We start from the raw sequence: 22,422 nt of genomic DNA on the forward strand, positions 1-22,422 counted from the left end.
CAGGCCCAGTCTCTTGCGGTGGCATCCAGGCCCCACCTGGGGCCGGGTCACGTTTATTATGGGCTGGCCGAGCTTCACGCAGGATGGCCCTACTCTTAGGAAGCCCAGAGGTTTGAGGAGGGAACGAATTCTAGTCCCAAACATAAGCAGCTAGGAGAAGGCAGGGTGTGGGAGCTGCACTGGGGGAGGCTCAGGAGTCACAGCCTTGTCGATAGAAGGTATCATGGGAAGCGGAAACTTGGGGGTGGAGGCTTGTGCAGGAACCCCAGGTGAGGCAGAAGGAAATCCCTCTTTCCACTGAATGGTCCACAGGGTGGGATCCTGCCCACATAGAGGAGCTAATTCTTTAGCTCCTGCCTCCCTGGTCTCTTCTTCTCCTGTCTTTTTATTTCCCTCACACTCAACAGGCTGCTCTGGCCCCAGGGCCTTTGCACATGCCTTCCCTTCTGCTTGAAACTCCGTTTCTCTAGATACGTGCATGCTGGCTCCTTCTAGTTCCCCGGGTTCAACTCAAATGTCACCTCTTCCCTAGAATGAGAGACCCTGGGGGTGGAAACTTGGTCCACCGCCTTTATTTCATGTCCCCCCAGGACAGAGACTAACGTCTGGCATTCTCAGTTGAACGAATGAATATGCCCACTGTACATGAGGTTATTTTTTTTTTCTCAAGACATTGTTTGACACAGTAGGAACACTGCAGATAAAAATCTCAACCCTGTCAGAAAGCAGAAGGATTTGTTTGGGAAAATGAAACAAAATATATTTTTAAGCTCCATAAACATATGATGAATGCTAACAAGGTATTTTCAAAATAAGAAGCACATAGAAACAGCTTATGTTTCTGGTCAAATGAAGTTGTAATCAAATCGTTATCAGAGTGGAAAAAAAAAAGGAAATCAAAATGAGTCAGAAGAGTTTTTCGAGAAGATTCGGTAATGTAACTGACGCAAAGAGCTTTTCCTTTTAAAGTCTTGCGGCCGCTCCTGGGCAGGGGGAGGGGGGCAGCGGGCAGGATTCTGGGCGGAAGCAAGGTGAGGTCCCAGCGCGCTGGCACTCTGGAGGGACAAAGAGCCATCACCCATGACTCGCGACGCTCTCCGGCCAAACGAACTTCCACACAAAGGTTTGTCTGCAAGGCTGTGTTTTCCTGTCCAAGCCAGCAGAAACAGCTTACCAGCAGAAATGCTTAATGACCGAGCCCAGACTGGTGGAGTCACGCGGTTACAGCTTTGTTCTTAAGAAGCCAGCCAATTAGCAGTCCTGGTTATTATTTACATTTCGTGCAATATATCACTAAAAGTGTGTTGATGATTTATCATTTATATTATGGTATTGTCAGCATAATTTATTCAGATCATGCTGAGATACCTGGAAAATTAAGTAAAAGAAAAAGAAAAGGCATTGAATCCATTGGTTCTCAAAGGCATTTCTCAGCTCCTTCCTTCTTTCTCTCTCTCTCTCTCTCTCTCTCTCTCTCTCTTTCTCTCTTAATGAGCGAGGGTATATGTTAAGAAAAATCATGGGTCACTTAGCTATTAAATTGTTCCAGGATCATCTGCATTAAAAGTTTGCCTGGTTTTCTTTTCTTTTCTTTTTTTTTTTTGGAGGAGGAGGGCTTGGGCTTTCGTTTGATTTTCTTCTGTATCATTTGCTTTCAGTCCACTGTTTCAAAGCAAAATAAATAAGCAAATAATAATAATAATAATAATTGTCTTTGGAGTAAAGCTGGGTGGATTAATATGAGACTGGAGGTTTCTCTTCCAATTTATAAAATATCCTTATCTTCTGCTCTATATTCTATTTGCCCCGCCCTCTGGGAAATAATTGTTGTTTATCAGAATTAGAGATAAAATATTCTTGTTGTCAAAGCCATTAATCATCTAGACAGAGCAGGCGTGGGGGTAGAGGCAAGGTTTGGGGCCTCAGAGTCCCGGGCTCTAGTCCTGCTTCAGCCCAGTCTGTGGGTGACTTTGGAAGTCCCGGAAGTTTTTAAAATGTATTTATTGAGAGGGAGAATGAGAGAGAGGGAGAGAGAGAGAACATGAGTGGGGGACTGGCAGAGAGAGAGAGAGAGAGAGAGATTGAGAGAGAGAGAATCCCAGACAGGTTCTGCGCTGACAGTGCTGGGCTCGATCCCACGGAGCTGTGACATCGCGACCTGAGCCGAAATCAAGAGTCCGAGGCTTCACCAGCTGAGTCACCCAGGGGCCCCCGGTTTCTAAATGGTGAGCACAGTGTTTCTCAAAGGGTGATCCTTGGCCCTCTAGCATCGTGCTTACTGGTTCTGCCCCAGGCCGGGGCATCACAAGGTCTGGAAAGGCACGCGGGGGTCTTTGTGACAAGCGTCATAGTTGATACTTGAAGTTGAAAATCCATGGGCCGGGATATTCCTATCCGTTCCCATGGCCATTTTCAGCTCCAGTCTTCCTAGAGTCCTAAGAAACCTCTGATTATGTCGTGTGCCTTGCATAGCCTTGAGACTTGGTATGAGAAACAAACGTTCGCTAGTTGGTTCTTACTGTAAAAACCGAATGAGATCTTGGTATTGGAGAGGGACTCTGCAATGAATTCTTGATGGTGCGACTCACCTTGCGTAATAGGAGGCCCTCCCCCATTGCCACCGATAAATCAATCGTGGGTTTTCTTCAAGGGAGGTCCGTGTGTGTGCCCAGCACATCTGGCGGGTGCATGCCAAGAGCAGGGTGCTTTTCACATTCTCGACGTTGGGCTGCTGACGCGCCCCTGGGAAAAATCCGTGGCTTGCAGAGGTGGAGGTCTGCAACCTCCGGAGTCCAAGGCTCCGTCTTCGGACAGGAATGTTTGCTTCTCGCAACCTCCCCGAACTCCAAGTCCAGTTTGAGCCATTTCTCTGGGAAGTTACATAAGGAGTTAGCCAAGGTCATAGGGGAAATAGTATTCCGTACACTTGCCAGAATATCAGTAGAGGGAAACCCTTTCGTGAGCTTTTTTCGGTGACATGTGGCATTGGCTTTTGGGGGTGGACCTGCCCGGGCGGAGAGAACACCCCTTGTTTTCTCGGCTTAACCCACTCTGTCCCCCTCTTGAGGATCCGTCCCTTCTCTTGCCTCCATTCTGTGCCCTGGTGGTCAGCTTACGGTCCTAGCGACCACAGGGCTGAGAGGGTCAGTGATAGGTGCAGACAGCTGGAGTTTTTTCTGGATTTGGGATCCAGGGAGACAAGTTCCTCTCCAGCAGTGGACACACGGGTGTGTTTGGCAGCTATGGTGCCCACCTTGGTGGAGAGAGGGAGGGGGAAGCAGTGAGCAGAAGAACAGTAACCAGACGGCGGGGGGGGGGGGTCCTCAGTGCTCCGCCTCCCCTGCAACCCCGACCATTCCTGGACTTGATTTTAGGAGACACCTAAAGGGTGTTCTTGATAAAGCCACCTTGAACTTCAACTATCTTGACACTGGCTTCTGACACTTGCAACAAAGACTCAGAAGTGCAATGAAATTTGGCAAGATGTCTCGTGCACTCTCTCTCTCTCTCTCTCTCTCTCTTTCTAGCTCTTTCTCTCTTTTCTCCGAATATCCAAATTTTAGTGGAACTATCTGAATAGATTTAAGCACCTAGGAGAGGTGTGACCTTTATCCCTTATGTTAAAAGGACAGGACCACATAAAGCGGTAGGCACTTAACATTTTCTTTAATGCTTATTTCATTTATTTTTGAGAGCCAGCATGAGCGAGGGAGGAACAGAGAGAGAGGGAGACACAGAATCCTAAGCAGGCTTCAGGCTCTGAGCTGTCAGCACAGAACCCGACACGGGGTTCGAACCATAAATTGTGAGATTATGACCGGAGCCAAAGTCGGACGCTTAACTGACTGAGCCACCCAGGTGCTCCTAAAATCTAACGCGCTTTATCATGTTACGGTTCCAGATTCTTTTCTTAGTTGAGCGATGCTTGCCACAATCACATCTAAACCAGTCCTGTGTGTATTTTCTCTTTTGTCTCCTAGGCTGGACGCACTTATTTTCTTTTGCTTAGAAATATTTTGGAATCAGGGGCGCCTGGGTGGCTCAGTCGGTTAAGTGTCCGACTTCATCTCACGGTCCGTGAGTTCGAGCCCCACGTCGGGCTCTGGGCTGATGGCTCGGAGCCTGGAGCCTACTTCTGATTCTGTGTCTCCCTCTCTCTCTGCCCCTCCCCCGTTCATGCTCTGTCTCTCTCTGTCTCAAAAATGAATAAACGTTAAAAAAATTTTTTTAAAAATATTTTGGAATCATCACTGACTGTTAGTATTTCAAAAGTTATCTGATAAAAGAGGAAACTTTCTGGAGGTTGGGGACGCGCGTGGATAGCAGGAGTGTTATATGGTATCATATTGGCCCGCTCAGCTCGAGGGCCTGGGACTGCAGCTACAAAGGACCTTCGGCACTCTGTCACCACTGAGCGCGTGGAAGGGACCGCTTCTGCACTGGCCACGCCAGGGCCACGTGTCCCCTGCTCCAGAACACCTGAGGTTCCTTTCCCCACATTCTTGAGAAAGGTTTGCTCCTGGAATGCTTGAGGACTAGTCTCTGGGCAAGTAAACTCTCTAGTTCTTTGAAGGATAACCTTTCAAACCTTTCTATGTCTGAGTTTAAATTTAGAAAATGTTGGTTAATACCTTTCGTGCACGGCAGGATCCACGTGGGGATTGCGTATCTGTGGACCAAGTTCTTGCTCCCAGTTGGGAAGGTAGATCTTATTGTCTAAGACAAAGGGATATAGTCCCAGAAGTAGGCGTTGGGGGGGGGGTGGTGGGGAGGACAGGGGTACTGGATGAAATCACTATATTGGCCTTTAGTACCTAGCCCAGAAATCGACTTTTTGTATAAATTCCTAACACCAGGTTTTTTTTGTTGTTGTTGTTTTTAAGGTAGGGAAGGTAATCTTTTTTTGTCATGTTCAGGAAGTCTTATTAATTTTTTTAAGTTTATTTATTTATTTTGAGAGTGAGTGAGAGAGAGAGAGAATGTGGGAGGGGCTGAGGGAGAAGGAGAGACAGAGCATCCCAAGCAGGCTCCTCAGTGTCAGCTCAGAGCCAACGTGGGGCTCAAACTCCCGAACTGTGAGATCATAACCTCAGCCGAAAGGAAGAGTCGGAAGCTTGACCGACTGAGCCACCCAGGCGCCCCGGCAAGTCTTGTTAATTTTGAGCTCCTTTTAGCGATGTCCCCTTCCGGGAGATTTTGGAAGGTACGTGGCAAAATGAGGGTGCGATAGTGTTTGCCTGATTGACGAATGCTCTCTTTGCGTTCAATGGCTTATGAAGATCGGTCGAGGTTCATGCACAGGTTCCACGCGGGGCGAAGATGAGGACTGGATGGGCATTTTGCTAGTGGCTCACTTATAGGCAGGCCTGGTGCCCGTGCACGGTGGGGGGCTGGCCTCATTTGCGGAGGGTGGCCTTGCGGGTTTGGGGCGGGGCATCACTTCTGTTCTCTTACTCAAGATGCTGACTCAATCGGATAACTGGGAGGTGTTGTCCTTAAGGAGTGACCAAGACTTTTTGTCTTCTGTTTTTCCAAATTCTGAATGCACTGCCGATCCCTTGACGAGCAAGGCAACCCATTTGGCGGACGACTTGGTCAGGGACTACTTGGCCCAAGCAGTGACGGGTATGAAGTGGTCTTTGGGGAAGAAGAGGAGCAGGAAAAAAATGGGTACCATACGGGACGATGAAGGAAGGGGCTGGAGTGGGCCTGGGGCTCAGGAAACAGGTAGGTGGGGGAGGTTAGAAAGGAGAACACATCCACAGCAAGAATGGGCATCTTGATCTAACGAGCCACCAGTGAGGGGCGCCTGTGTGGTGTAGTCAGTTGAACGTCCAACTCTCGATTTCAGCTCAGGTCATGATCTCACGGTTCGTGAGTTCGAGCCCTGCGTCAGGCTCTTTGCTGACCGTGCAGAGCCTCTTGGGATTCTCTCTCCCCCACTCTCTCCCCTCTCTCCTGCTCACGCTTGCATGCTTTCTCTCTCTCTCTCAAAACTTAAAAAAAAAAAGAGGAGTCACCAGTGAACCCCAGCTAACTCAGGGCAGCCCTGGTCCATCTTGTGCCTCAGTTTACCTCAAGTGTACATGCAAAATACGTCAGTGGGAAGATACTAAGATGGCTTCCCCAAAGACTCTGTGCTCACAGGAATTACAGTTCACAAGCACAAAACTCTTTTTTGCAAGTAGACAGTCAACTTAGGAGTCTGCAGCCCAGTTCTTGGGAGGTTCGAGTCTCAGCCAGGCTCTGAGTCCGTTCTCAAGATAACTAGCCACAGAAAATGCCTCATGGGACACACTATCTCTTAACATCTTGGTCTTTCCCAGTCATGGACAAAAAAAAATGGAAAAAGTCTTTTATAAATTAGCATTGTGTTTTGCAAAGCCAAATTTTCTGTTGCATAGGAATAACCCCGTCATTTTTAGAAATACGGGGTGAGGTTAATTGGCTAATGCACGCACCTACATCTCCCCTCTATACACATGCGGATGCACACACACACACACACACACACGTATGTGTGCGTGTGCGTGTGCACACACACGCAGATGTGGTTAGTGGTTACAACTTGGTCCGGTTGGGACAAAAACAACAGACGTCTCCCTGTCACCAAGCAGACACCCAGGGCTTGTGTCTGCCCATCAGCCCCGCTAGCAGCAATTACACAGCCCGTGGGTGTGATGGGCTGCAAACTAAACATTTGTAAAAAGGCTGTAATTAATGCAATTAGCTATTTACACGATAGCCCATAATGAATCCAAAGGCATCGTTATTGACTATTGAGTAAATAATCTGACATTAAAAAGTCAATGATCTGCAAATGAAAAATTCTCTCTCTCTTTTTTTTTAAAGGAGGGAAGATGAACGAAAGAAAATTAAGGAAAAGAGGAAAACAAGCAAAAAAAAAAAACCAAAAAAAAACCTCTGCAGAAATGTCATTGCATAATAGTCCATTATGCCTCCAATTGAGCCGTCATGAACTATCAAAGAAATAATTGCACAATACACCATAATGGCTTAATAGTGTCAACATCTTCGCATTTACATATTTTTTTAATCAATGGAAATTAAGTACAAAAATGGGTCTTTGGGTTTCCGTCCTGATGTTACCATTGTGACTAGGGGTGGACTGCAGGTCGCGTTCCCCCTGCCACCTTCAAGGGAGGGAGCCGTGCCTGAAAGTCTACCAGACGAGGCTGTAGCAGCTTGGTTTGTGGGTGCCGGAAGGGTGCCGAGGGACCCAGAGGACCGTGGTGCTGGGGAGGAAGACGCTCCACAGTGCCTTGCTGGCCACTGCAGCGGGAGCCAGCTATGACGACCTTTGGTGTTGCCCCAGGGCCTGCAGGGACCGGCGGCTCGCCTTCTGCAGGGACAAAGGCTTGCTCTGTCTCCCCCATGCATGCCTTTCTAGTCCCTGCCACTTGTCATGCTTGCACAAAGTCCCACTGGCAAGGTGCTTCTCTCCAAAGAGAGATCAACCACTTGAGTAACTCGAGTCCTGAGACATTCACAATCACCATGGCCCTACCCTGATTTTGCTGTGGCTCTCCTACTCAGGGTTTGACTGGTGCAGCTTGATGGCTTGTTGGGGCTGAAACTGGCAATACCCACTGACCCTCCTCTTCTCCTTTGCCTCCTCTTTGTGGCCTCTTGAGGGCAAGACTGGTTCAGCTTAGTTTTGTAGAACATTCAACACCTTAGGGCTTTCCTTAAAGAGCCTTTACATGAGTGCTTTACTTAAGCAGTCATGGATCCCTATCTATCTATCTATCTATCTATCTATCATCTATCAATCATCATCTATTTGTCCATCTATCATCTGTTTATCCATATACATTCACAAACACACATATATACATACACATATATTCATACATATACATATCTATCATCTATCTATCTATCTATCTATCATCTATCTGTTATCTATCGCCTATCTATTTATCATCTATCTGTCCATCTATCATGTATCTACCTATGTACATTCACACACACACACACACACACACACACACACACACACATATATATATGCATTTATGCTTAAAGCCATGTGAGCAGAGAACCCTAAGGCATCTCGGGACTTGGAGGGAGAGAAGGGTTGCGTCCCCTCTGCTGTCCAGGGCGTGGATCCTAAGGACGGCTGTGCGCAGTTAGGAGAACTGGCAACAGCCGTCTCGCAACACTGCAAGAGGCTGAGGGCAACCACCTGACTTTCTCTTAGAGTTTGACCCGTAGAAGAAATAATATTAGCTAATGTCTGCAGAGAGCTTTATACTTGAAAATGCACGAATGGTCCTTTAATTCCAGTGGCTTCTCATGACAAAAGTCATTAGCAATGGTAAGAGTAATAACAGTCGTTATTTGCTTTGCACCTGTGTGCTGGGTTCACCCCCTGTAGTTCCGACATTCGATCACCACCGGCACCAGCACCTAGAACACTGCCGAGGGCTCAGCAAGAGCCGAGTAAGCGTTTCCTGAATGACTAAGTGTATGAATACACCTCGAGAGGCAAATCTCCCCTTTGCAGATAAGGAATCAAGCTCAGAGAAGTATATTAACTTGCCCAGAGCCGCACCGCAAGTCAGTGGCAGAGCTGGGTTTCGAAATTAGATTTTACTGTCTCCCAAGCCCAGACCGCTCTCTCTCTCCATTTTATAAAGGAAGCAGTGGATTCAGAGAATGTTTTTAGATGTTTTTTGTTTGTTGGTTTATTTTTGAGATAGAGAGAGAGCACAAGACAAGGGACGGGGCAGAGAGAGAGAGAGAGGGAGAGAGAGAATCCCAAGCAGGCTCTGCACTGTTAGGGCACTGTGGGGCTCGATCCCATGAACTGTGAGATCATGATGTGAGCAGAAATCAAGAGTCAGACGCTTGACTGACTGAGCCACCCGGGTTCCCCAAGAGAATTTTCGAGCCCAAGGACGCTGGGCCAGAGTTGTGTCAGGCCTGCTCATGTTCGTTTTTGCAGGACCTGTGAACAGACCGAGGAGCTCTGCTCACCTCACCCCTCGCTCACATGGCTTCCCTCCTGGGAAAACTGGGTCCTTGTTTTCATCCCCATGGAAAGTGGTGAGGGCTGATGAGACAAGATTCCTAGTCTGTGCGAGCAGACTCTGAAATTGCTGGCGGGGTGCTGCATGCATTGGTCCGCCCCATGTGGCGGGGGTGGGGGTGAGGCTGAGCACGACTGAATTGTGCACCTGCACTTTTTGAAAACTTTGGGCTTTGCAAATGCTTCTTCCCTCGTGAATAGGCCCAAATTGCTTGCCTCTCTGCCAGGCCAGCGCAACTTGCAACTTGTTTATTTGGGGGATTCTGACTCATGGGGTGGGGCACGTGGGTGAATAGGCCTGATGTCACGGATAAGACGAGGGCAGAGCGGAGCGGTGCTTTTACCAACATGAGGGACGCGGGGTGGGCCTCTCCTCTTTCTGGGTACAGGTGAAGTGAAGCTGGGTGAGTAATGCCCGGCGAAAGGACGTGCACAGGCGCAGGAACCTTTATGGTCCACCGTATGATGCCACCTTTATTCCGAGTCCAACACCCAAGATGGAAGGAGTTGAGCTGCGTTAGCTGGGCGCTGGGGTTTCTGAACAGGGCTGGGAGTTTTTGTACTTTTCTGTCTCCCGTTCCCCTTCAGCCGGCGACTATCTCTACTATCTCTTACCGCTCTGACGGCCTTCAAGCATTGTTGCCTGTGCTGTTGATTAAACAAAATGAAGCTGATTGTAGCAGGTGCTCAGAGTAGACAGGAGTAGGTATTGCTACTTGTGAACCAAGAAACCATTTATCAAAGTTTTATCTGATCCCAAGCTTTGGATTTATCAGTCACTGTTTACAAATAGCATCAAGCCGAGCCCTGTCGGAGTGCGTCCGGAGCCGGCTTCGCTCCTCTCCAGAGCTGCCCCTGGTGGGAACATGGCCTTGGGCAGCATGGCTAATGAAGCGCACTTGGGAAGGGGCAGAGGTGCACGGGGGATTTTGCCCTATGAAACAGAACCACGTAGTGATTGGGGGATGGGTGCTCTCTTGGTGAGCACTCAACATGCAGCCTGTCTAGGGAAGTGGGCTTTGCATTTCTGCCTGGGGAGGGTGAAGCATGCAATTACAATTGAGTAAGTCCCCCAAATTATCAGAGACTTGCCATCTGGTGGAATGAAGGTTCTCAGAGAAGGGGTGGGTGGACTTTCAGAGCTCTGGCTTTCTTTATTAGAGTCAGTGCTGGTCAGAGGACGCCTTGAACCCCTAAAGGGGCAGTGTCTGGAAAGCATGGTGGTTACGTCTTCTCTTACAAGATTTCACCCCCAGAAGGCAAAAAGGTTGCCATATATGTCTACACGAAGTTCAAAAGAAAACACTGTCTAAGGGGATGCCATATGCAAAGGCCAAAAACAAACGTCAGACAGGAAGAAAATATTTATAGCATAGATATTATAGACAACCTTTTGTAAATTACATAGAGTAGGGTTTTGGTCTCCTTCCTGAAACTCTACTAAAAAGACAGGAAATGGTATTTTGACAGGCACAAGGCCGAGACCAATGGGAGATAAAATGGCAACAACAGGATATGGGAAGGTAGGAAACAGATGGGTGAGTAGCAGAGTGCTTGGAGGAGTTGAAGGCACCAATTCCTAAGTCCAATGGGAAGGCCGAGAGAACACAAGTGCACACCATGGGGGTACCTCAGGCACTCCACAATTGGCCAAGTCTGTCTAAAACGTATCAGACCTCCTGATTCCTCCTCAATCCAATGCAAATAGAAGATACGCTTGAAGGGATCATCCGGAAAAATGGGCAAAAGGCCAAGAGATGGAAAATAGGAGATAAAGGATAAAAAATAATTAAAGAACTACTATAGGAAGCACTAGAACTAAATAACAGGAGTTGCAGAAAGAGAGACTAGAGAAAACGGAAGTAGAAAGTCATTGAAGAGGGGTTTCTGGGGGCTGTCAGTTGGGCATCTGACTTCAGCTCAGGTCATGATTTCACAGTTCATGGGTTCGAGCCCCTTGTTGGGATCTGTGCAGCTAGTGTAGAGCCTGTAGCCTGCTTCACATTCTGTGCCTTTCTTTCTGTCCCTCCCCTACTTGCTCTCTCTCTCTCTCTCTCTCTCTCTTTCTCTCTGTCTCTCAAAATTAAATAAATAAACATAGGAAAAGGAAAATCATTAAAGAAATAATGGAAGAAAATTTCTCCTGACCACAGTGTAGCACTTTCCAGACTGAAAGCCCAGTTCCACGAATGAGCAGGTCTACACCATAGCCTATCACTGTGAACTCTATGAATGATAAGAAAGAAAGAGATGTGCAAGGGGAGAGAGAGTGTGAGAGAAAGAGAGAGAGCCCTTCAGCCTTCTCACCAACAGCAGCGGGAACAAGAAAGCCATGGAGCAATGCGTTCAAAATTCTGAAGGAAAATGATATCCGCTTTGGAATTTTCTATCTAACCAAACAATGAATCGAGTATAAAGACAGGATAAAGACATTTTCAGACATATAAGGTCTCAAATAATTTGCTTCCTGTTTGTCAGAAAGCTACTGGAAGATGTGCTCCACCAAAATGAGGGAGTAAACCAAGAGAGAGAAAGATGTGTGTACAGGAAGCAGGAGATCCAACAGGAGAGGGAGGTGAAGGCCATCCCATGATGATAGCTGTGCACCAGCCACGAGGGAACCATTTCTTCATGGAACGGAATTTCAGATGCATTTGAACATCTTGAGAAATGATTTAGACAATAAGGGAAAAACTTGGGGTTGAATTAGTGAAAAGTATATGGAAAACTAAGAGAACAAATAAACACCAACACACCCAACAACTTTACTTCCAAAAACAAATGTTTTTTTCAAGAAAGGAAATGTAGTGTTCGGTTATACATAGCTCGGCCATGAATTGCATTTACACGATTATAGTAACATAACACAAAATATTGAGCTCATCAATATTATGACACAGCCTTTTTGGGAGGGTGGGGAATGGAAAGAGGGTATATGTGCGGTGGCAATGGGGGAAGAAAGAATTAAAATCTCATCTCGCAAAGTGAAAAGTTGATAGAAAACACATAACTGGAAAAAATCAGGAAGTAGAGATACAGACCTGTCATTTAGAGACATGAAAGTCAATGCCCAAATAATCAGCTAGACGATGTGAAAGTGGTTGTCTCTGTGGAAGGGAAAGGGAGACAGTGTGGATGCAGGAACTACAGTTGTTTATAACAGACCTGTTATGTGCAAGACTATTATACTCTAAAACACTGGGTTGAATGATACAAACTTGAATTATTTGTAGGTCAAAATGATCAAAATGTCAGCAATTGTGTATGACTCATCCTAATGCATGCATGTAAAGTCTCCAAAAAAATACTAGAAGGAGTTACTAGGTTTGCTTGTTTATGGATTTTTCCAGCTTTTTTTTGAAATATAATAGATATATAACATTGTGTAAGTTTAAGATGTACAGTATGTTGATTTGATGCAATTATGTTTTGCACAATAATTATCATCTTAGTGTTTGCTAATACCTCCATCAAATCACATAATGACCATATCTTTTTTGTGGTGAGAATATATAAGATACACTCTCCTAGTAACGTTTAAATATATAATATAATATTATTAGCTATAATTCTCATTCTGCACATTAGCTCCCCAGAACTTATTCATCTTGGATGAATTGTATGTTGGATGTTAATTGGATGTTTGTAACTTTTGACCAATATCTCCCCATTCTCCCCACTCTGGTTACTTTACTTTCTCTATGAGTTTGGGTTTTTTTGTTTGTTTGTTTTTTAGGTTCCACGTATAAGTGCTATCATACAGTATTTGTCTTTGACATATTTCACTTAGCATAATGACTTACGTTCCATCTATGCTGATGCAAATGGCAAGACTTCTGTCTTTCTCATGGCTGAAAAATATTCACACACACACACACACACACACACACACACACAATTCATTGGTTGATGGACATTTAGGTTGTTTTCATATGTTGGCTATTGTGGATAGTGCTACAATGAACATGGGGAGGCAAGTAGCTTTTTATAATCCTGTATTCATTTCCTTTGGATATACAACCAGAAGTGGGATTGCTGGATTATAAGGTATTTACATTTTTAATTTTTTGAGGAATTCCCACATAGTTTTCCATATGGAAAAAAAAAATTCTACATTTCGATTTCTACAGCGTACAAGGGTTCCCTTTTCTCCACATCTTCACCAACATGTAGCTCTTGTCTTTTTGAGGATTGCCATTTTAACAGGTGTGAGCTGGGATTCACATATGTCTGAGGATTCGTGAGTTGAGCAACTTTTCATGTACCTGTTGGCCATTTGTATGTCTTCTTTGGAAAAATGTCTGTTCATTTCCTCTGCCCACTGTCAAAACTTTTAAGTTGTATTTTAGTTTAATTTTGTTTTGTTTTTGCTATTGAATTGTATAAGTTCTTTATGTATTTTGGATGATAACTCCTGATCAGGTGATTTGAAGATATTGTATCCCATTCCATAGGTTGCCTTTTCATTTTGTTGATCATCTCTTTTGCCACCCAGAAGCTTTATAATTTGGTGTAGTCCCATTTATTAATTTTTGCTTTAGTTGATTGTGCTTTTGGTATTGCATCAAAAAAAAAACAGTTGCTGAGACCAATGTCAAGGAGATTTTCCCCTAAGTTTCCCTCCAGGAGTTTTATGGTTTCAGTTCTTATGTTTAAATATTTAACCCATTCTGAATTAATTTTTGTGAGTGGTGTAAGGTAAGGTTCCAATTGCATTCTTCTGTGTGTGGTTTTCCAATTTCCCACCACCATTTATTGAGGAGACTATCCTTTCCCCGTTGCGTATTTGGCTTCTTTGTCAAATATTGGTTGACCATACATGTTGGGTTTATTTTGGGGCTCTTCATTCCATTTCATTGGTCTGTTTGTCTATTTCTATATCACAACCATACTGCTGTGATCACTACAGCTTTGTAGTATAGTTTGAAATCAGTAAATGTGTCGCTTCTAGTTTTGTTCTTAGTATTGCTTCGTCTAAATGGGGTCTTTTGTGGTTTCATACAAATTTTAGGACTGTTTCTTTCTATTTATGATTCTAATTCTCTAATGACACTTTGATAAGAGTTGCATTGAATCTGTAGATGACTTTGGAGAGTATGGACATTGTAACAATATTAATTCTTCTGATCCATGAACATGAGATACCTTTCCTATTGTTTGTGTCTTCTTCAGTATTTTTAAAATTTTTTTTAACGTTTATTTATTTTTGAGAGAGAGACACACAGAGCATGAGCAGGGGAGGGGCAGAGAGAGGGGGAGACAGAATCCAAAGTAGGCTCCAGGCTCTGAGCTGTCAGCACAGAGCCCGACATGGGGTTCGAACTCACAAACCGTGAGATCATGACCTGAGCCAAAGTCGGTCGCTCAACCAACTGAGCCACCCAGGCGCCATTTCTTCAATATTTTTTTTTCATAAAAATCTTGCAGTTTTTACTGAACATATCTTTAATCACCTTGCTTAAATTTATTCATAAGTATTTTATTGGTTTTGCTGTTAATGTGAATGGGATTGTTTTCTTTATTTCTTTATCAGTTGTTTTGTTGTCAGTATGTAGAAATGCAACTATTTCCGTATGTTAATCTTGTATCCTGCAAACTTTACTAAATTTGTTCATTCAGTTTTTTTGGTGGAGTCTTTAGGATTTTCTTTAAATAAGACCGTATCATCTGTAAACAAAGACAATTTTACTTCTCTCTTTCCAATTTGGATGCCTTTTTTTTTTCCTGCCTTGTTTCTTTGGCTTGGACTTCCAGTAGTGTGTTGAACAAGAGTGGTGAGAATGGGCACCCTTACCTTGTTCCTGATTCTACAGGAAAATCTTTAAAGCTTTCACCATTGAGTATGATGTTGGCGGTGGCTTCGTCGTATATGGTCATTATAGTGTTGAGATATGTCCCTTCTACTCCCATTTTTGGGGTGTTTTTATCATGAAAGAATGGTATTTGCCAAATGCTTTTTCTGGACCTACAGAAATAACAATTTTATTTTTATTCTTTCACCTATGAAAGTGGTGTATCACATTAATTTATTTGCATGTGTTGAGCTACCTTTTCATCCCACAACTTATATCTTGTTGTATTGTGTATCCACCAACATGTTCCTACAGCTAAAGCTATTTTCAACACTTTTGTCATTTAGCCTGTATAGTGAAGTAGTTAACAAACTACCATATTATAGTATCAGAACATTCTGAATCTGACTGTATGCTTACCTTTACCAGTGTGTTGCATATTTTCATATGTTTTCACATTACTAATTAGTATCTTTTCATTTCAACTGGGAGAACTCCTCACAGCGTTTCTTGTAAGGCGTGTTTATAGGTGATGCATTCCCTCAGCTTTTGTTTATTAGGGGAAGTTTTTTATCTCACCTTCATTTCTGAAGGACATCTTTGCTGGGCAAAGTACTTTTGGTTGGCAGTTTCTTTCAGGACTTTGAATATATCATCCTATTCTCTCCTGACCTGTAAGGTCTCTCTAAGAAATCTACTGATAGCATTATATAGGTTTCCTTGTATGAGATTTTTTTTTTCTCTTGAAGAAATTATTTATTTATTTATTTATTTTTATTTGGGAGAGAGGCAGAGGGAGAGAGAGAGAGAATTCAAGCAAGCTCCCCACCCAGTGCAGAGCTTGACGTGGGGCTCAATCCCATGACCCTGGGATCATGACCTGAGCCGAAGTCAAGAGTTGGATGCCTAACTGATTGAGCTACCTGGACATCTCTCTCTTGCTGCTTTAAAAATTGTCTCTTTAGGGGCGCCTGGGTGGCGCAGTCGGTTAAGCGTCCGGCTTCAGCCAGGTCACGATCTCGCGGCCCGTGAGTTCGAGCCCCGCGTCAGGCTCTGGGCTGACGGCTCAGAGCCTGGAGCCTGTTTCCGATTCTGTGTCTCCCTCTCTCTCTGCCCCTCCCCCGTTCATGCTCTGTCTCTCTCTGTCCCAAAAATAAATAAACGTTGAAAAAAAATTTAAAAAAAATAAAAAAAAATAAAAATTGTCCCTTTGTCTTTGATTTTAGACAGCTTTTTGACAATGTATCTTGGAGTAGATCTTTTTTGGCTTGAGGTTTTGTGGTGAGCTATTAGTTTCATAAACTTGGGTGTCCAAATCTTTCCCCAGGTTTGAGAAAGCCTCAGCCATTATTTCTTTACACGAACTTTCTATCCATTTCTCCCAAAGAGATGCTAGGTTTAAAAAATACAATAAAACCTTGGTTTTTGAGCATAGTTAATTCTGGAAACATGCTTGTAATCCAAAGCACTTGTATATCAAAGTGAATTTCCCCATAAGACGATTCGTTCCACAATCCAAAAATATTCATACAAAAATGATTACAATACTGTAATGTAATACAAAATAGTACAGAAAATACAAAATATAAAAAGTAACTTAACCTGCACTTACCTTTGAAAATCTTCGTGGTTGGTGTGAAGGAGACAACAGAGAGGAGGGTTATTGTGTAGGACGACTTTCACCATCACTAACAGAATCACTGCTATCCATTGACTCAATGGAACCTTTTTCTTTTTGTGCAACTTCAGCGAGGAATCTATCCAATGACACTTACTCTTGCCTCCTTTTTGGGGATTTCGTGGAAATGTGACACTGCATTGTCGCGAAACAGATTCACTGCACACATTGCTACAGTTTTATTAAGGTGGTGCTTTTCTATAAAATTTTGCACTGTTCCCACATTTGACTCATCTCCCTAATCTCATTTGAAGTGAGGGATTCCTCACCTTTTCTTCCTCCTCCGCAGAGAGATGCAGACCTAGACTTCTTACACCTCGCAATTTTGGCCACTCGTATACCTCGTTTGTACCTCTCGATGGTTTCCTTCTTAACTTCCACCGTGATCTTCTCCTTCTTCTTCCCGCCTTTCTTTTTAGCCTTTTTCTGCATGGGAGCCATTGTACACTCACACTTGTGTCGTCTACAGTATAGTATCAATCAACTCTTGTCCAGGGTGCCTGTGTGGCTCAGTCGGTTAAGCGTCGGACTTCGGCTCAGGTCATGATCTCATGCTCGTGAGTTCGAGCCCTGCCTCAGGCAATGTGCTGACAGCTTAGAGCCTGGAGCCTGCTTCCGATTCTGTGTCTCCCTCTCTCTCTGCCCCTCCCCCTCCCCTGCTCATGCTCTCTCTCTCTCTCTCTCTCAAAAATAATAAACATTAAAAATTTTTAAAAAATATTAACTCTTGTCATATACTGTATTTAATGTAACTGGCAATAAGACAGCAGAGGAGAGGGTCTATATCTGCAGGCAGCCTGACCTAGAATGAAGCAGAGCATTCCTAAACTTACTCTTATCTTGAAAAGCAAAGCACTGTCCATAGGTGCTTAGACAAAAAAATACACTAATGCCAGTGTGGGGCACCTTCCAATGTTCCAAAAAATCGCTGATTTCTGTCAAACACTGCGATCTGAGACTGAGCCTCTGAGCGTGGAAGAAGATCACCCACAAGCCTGGAGTGAGAGAGAGAGAGAGAGAGAGAGAGAGAGGAACCATTGGCTCCGTTGTGATCATGTGACATTCAGCATCACGTACTACTCGTATTGCAAGACATCACTCGCTTATCAAGCTAAAATTCATTAGAAGTGTTTGCTCTTGCGGAACACCCGCGGAACAAGTTGCTCGCAATCCAAGGTTTTACTGTGTAAGGAAATCAAAAGAGCAATCCTAGTGAAAAGAAAAAAAGTTTTCGCTTTATCTTCTGTAGCTGGGAAGGTGCTTAAACAAACCGTCAGTCTTGTTTTGAAATTCAAGGTATTGGGAAACAGCATTCAATTTTGCAAAGGCTCGGTGGTTCCAGAAGGGAGACGTCAGGCCTCAAGGAGGAAATTATAGTGGGGTTTTGTTCAACAGAACTTCTCCTATCAGTTGGGGGAGGTATTGTAGGATCTGTGCTGGAGTATCGATAATGGAAAATCATGATAATCTTGTCCTTTGATTCATAAGTTGACAAAATTCAGCCCGTGCTGGCCTAAAGATTCCTTTTGCGTGAGGTATGGGGGAGAGTTTCTCTAAGGAGGGGACATTTGAACCTGGCCTTACAAGGACGTATTTCTTTTACTTAAGTGGAATGCTTGAATGACACCCTGCCTACAAACATGAGTTCCTTGAACAGCCACCTTTTCTGTATCGTTCACTGACATTCATTAAATATTTGGTGAATGAGCTTATTGAAAGTCATTGGCCCAGAAAGAGCTCAAGTGGATGCCATTCTGTTGATTTCTTATTTGTGGCTTTCTATGCTAATTGACAACAGTCTATTAGCCATTCTTCCCTTGGCCTGCACTTGTCTGAATCAGCTGGTATCAGCCCAGATTCGGAGGAGCCGAGCTTGCAGAGGAGGCCTTCCTTCAGAGAGGGCTGTGGGGAAGAGAGAGGCTTGGTCAGTGTGTCGGGGAAGGAGATCTGGTTCCTGTGGACCCTTAATAGAGAAAAGTGCAAGCTGCCCCCTTGGGAATTCGAAAGAAATGTCCCCTGTACAGGATGAAGGGATGGGGATGGGGGCTTTGAGTTACTATGCACTGTGAACTAGAACGTGTGAACTAGACAATGTGAACCTGAATGTGGAAAAAAGGCTGGGATATTTTTCTTGAAGCACGGAAGCAAAAATTTACCAAACTCATATGATATTCTGAACTTCTTTGAAGGTTCACCTTAGGATTCATCTCTCCCTAAAATGTTCCTTGTTTTTATACTGTAGTGTTCTCCATTCTCTTGTTCACTGATTTCTTCTTAAATATTGCTATGTGCCCACTAAGTGGGTCTGCACCCATGAGTGGGAGGGGTAAGGTCCTAGCTCACAGGGGGCTTACCTTCTAACAACACCCGTGGTGTCAATGCTAGTGTCCTTGTCTGGAAGGCATGTTCAGGTGAGGGCACTGAAGCCAGAGATTAAGGACACACAGTTGGTATGATGAAGCCAGCATTCTGACCCATAGCTCCCACTTTACTCCAGCAAGTGGCCTTCAACTGGACCATCCTGGTACGCGCTGGTTTTTATGCCCCTCAGAATCACTGCCTAGAACTGTTCAGACTCTGAACAGCCAGGGCCAGCCACAGGCTGTCCCTTTCTTGTGTCTTTTGGAGTCATTAGCACAAGACTGTAGAACTCCTCAAGGTGACCTGCGTTGATTATGACCTGGCTTGTTGGGAAAGAGTTCTCTATTCTGCCTGGCCGGCCCCAGGCACGACCTTGCTAGACTTTGATTCCCAATTCTGGCCACTGCACACTGAAGAGAAAGGGAGGGAAAGGGGACATCTTTGCGATGCGCAGGGAGGCATCTGCTGCGGGCCAGGAATCAGGCCAGGCCTGGGTGGCTGGAGTGAGGAGGGCATCGGGGTCAACTCCAGACTTTAGCAGGTCATTGTGAGACTGGGCAGCAGCTACACAAACATCTCACGGAGAGTCATGGAAAGGAAGGCACAGGGCCTCAGGAGAGCAGCTTGTGGGTGGCTGATTCAGGCTGTTACCCCACGAGATGCATTTGAGCCAGGCCTGAAGGAGGGAGAACGAAGGATGTCTAGTCACTGGTTACAGGGGCAAGCCAGAAGGAGAGGGCAAGGACCACACGGGGCCATGGCACGTCTTACAGTGCAGTCACGATGTAGGCTTTGTGCAAGTGCCTCCAAGTCAACAAGGGCACATGCTTACCGAGAGCTGAAGGCCTGGGGGCACCCTGGGAAAATGTGTGGACTTTACTATGTAGGTCACTCACAGCCATTTTGGCAGAGATGGTAACAAAGTCCCGGTGACAAGGTATGTTTCAGAAAGATCACTCAGGGGGCAGGAGAGATGGAAGGGGATTATGGCAGTGGGTGAGAGAGAGGCTGGGGGTCTGTGCTAGGGCATTTCCCAAGATGAAAAATGGAGATGCTTCCCAGGGGACTAACTGTTCAGGGAAGGAGAATGGAAAGAGACGCTGAGGGCTGCTGGGCGCCTGGCTGGCTGGTGAGCCACCGGGTGCGAGCCTCTGAGGTCCCGGAGAGAGATTTGAGCCAGAGACGCAATTGTAAGAATTATCAAGGTATACATGCCCTGGACGCCATGGGCGTGGGTGAGATCAGCCGGGCAAGTGAAGAGTGGAAACCAAGACTAGAAAGGTAGGCAATACCTGCATTAAGCACCTGGGGAGCAGGGGCCACCAAAGCAGGCAGAGAAGATGGAAGGAGAGAGGCTTATCTCGAAAGCCAGGGTTAGCAGAATCTTCTAGAAGGTAGAGGAGAGCAGAACTCATGATGAAACTCATGGAGGTTGATCCATTTTCAAGAATACTCTGCTGTGCTCCATGCTGCGCTTCTCACTGTAAAACTTCTGTGCCTTATTAAATACCCTCCCAGGCTCCCCCAAATCTGTGTGCTTGGGCAGCATGGGGTTGCCCCTCCGAGTCCGGAACGGACTTCTCTTTATTGGAAATCGAGGTCATGTCACTTAATAAAAGACAGAGTTCCCGAGAAAACGGAATCTGCTTGCCTGTGCTAAAAGTCATCAGGGAAAGAAAGGCCGAGAGTCTGTCGCTGGCTCTCCGGCACGGAACCTACTTTTGGGCACCCCATCCTCTGTTGAAAAAATTAATCTGTAAATAGTTTATTAAGGTCGGAAATGCTGCCAGCGACCCTTTGAAAACAGATACAACATCTTTAAGAGATTGCAAAGGTAAATCTTATTGTCTGGGGAAATGACTTCTGCACAGTTATTTCTTTTATTGCTCTGCTGAATGTGACGGCATTACTGAGTTTAATAAATCCTAGTGTATCTCTCAGGCCATGTAGGCTGATATAAATATCTCCAGTTATGTCACATTACCACCTTTGTACAGCTATACTGGGCGCTGATGACTGGGGTCTGATAAATGCAAAACCTCATTTGGTTTGTGAGTGATTGAGCGCTAACACTGTTTAGATTTCTTAATATACTTGTATTAGCATGAATAAGTAATGAGCGTGCCAGGCTTTTTTGAATATTTGATTGTATCTTTGTAATGGATTTGTGTCTCTCTCTTTGTGCTAATGTCATTGGAACTTTGTTGGTGTCATAACTCCAAGCCCCGGTAATTGATCTTTATCACCCCGTCTTGAGTCAATCACCCTCTCCTTGCCGAATTGTCGCCCGCTTGTGTCTTTCTTCCCTGCACGACTCTGCGTGTTGTCTTTTCGAGAAGAGGTCCTGGTCACCATGCCATCCTCAGAGAATGCCTTTCCTGCTTCTCGAAGGGTAGGCTGTAGATTTTCAACTGAGGTGGAGGGAGCCAAAGGTTGAAAGTTGACCATGCCACCAAATCTGAGCCACGTCCAGCCTCTTATCCCCAGCAATGCCCTGCCAGCCTGTTCATTAATGTGGGGCTTCTGGGTCCAATCATTGTAAAGGCCTCTATAAACCAGGAGGCTCTGAGACAGAGAAGTCCCCTTTCCTAAGTCTAGAAAGGGTCTACGGTATTCATAAAATCTCCTCCTATAACGAGGGCTTCTTGCCTGACACGAATAGAGCACAAAAACCTTGTCCTTATATGCAAAGGTCACATCTTGGATGCTTGTGGGGGTTGTCCTCTTCTGGAAGATGACTTAACTCCTCAGACCAGGTAAGTAACTAATATTCTGGATCACATACGTAGCAAAAACAGTTCCCAAGCTGCAAGCCCGAATCCACATGCAGAGGTGGCCACCAGGACGTGTGGGCCCCTGAGTGCCCAGCGAGGATCTCAGTGATGGTGCAGCACCGTGCGTTCACGGGGCAGGGGAAGTGGCACGTAGATGCTACGTTAAACTCGGGAAGAAGCGTGAGCAAGCGCGCGTCAAGTGCAGGGGCCGGCTTGTGTTTCCATCACCCTGCAAAGTCACTTAGTTAAGTAGGAGCCACGGCTGGAAATGAATCCGTTAGTGATGATCAGGGATTAGAAATGTGTTTGAGGGGCACCTGGGTGGCTCAGTTAGTTAAGCGTCAGACTCTTGGTTCCAGCTCTGGTCACGATCTCGTGGTTTGCGGTTCAAGCCCTGCATCCAGCTCTGCACCGACAGTGAGGAGCCTGCTTGGGATTTTCTCTCTCCCTCTCTCTATGCTCCTCCCCTCTTCTCAAATAAATAAATAAAACTTAAAAAAATGTGTTTGAGTTTTCCTATGTTCCGTATCACAGCAGAAGTTGGCAGAAATGGTACTTTCATGAAATGATGGTTACGACGTGTTCGCCGGATCTCTGGTACACAAATAAACAATGAGTATTATTATCGCCATCATCATAAGGAACCTGGCTCGAACGTCTAGTGACTTTATACTAATGCTTTTGGTTTCTAGCCATAGTATATACAAACTGATATATTGGTTGGGCCATTTTGTTTTTTTTCGGCAACGATTCTTCCCCCTC

Source organism: Felis catus, chromosome E2 (genome assembly GCF_018350175.1).
Source record: "Felis catus isolate Fca126 chromosome E2, F.catus_Fca126_mat1.0, whole genome shotgun sequence".
In the NCBI taxonomy this organism is placed as follows: Eukaryota; Metazoa; Chordata; class Mammalia; order Carnivora; family Felidae; genus Felis; species Felis catus.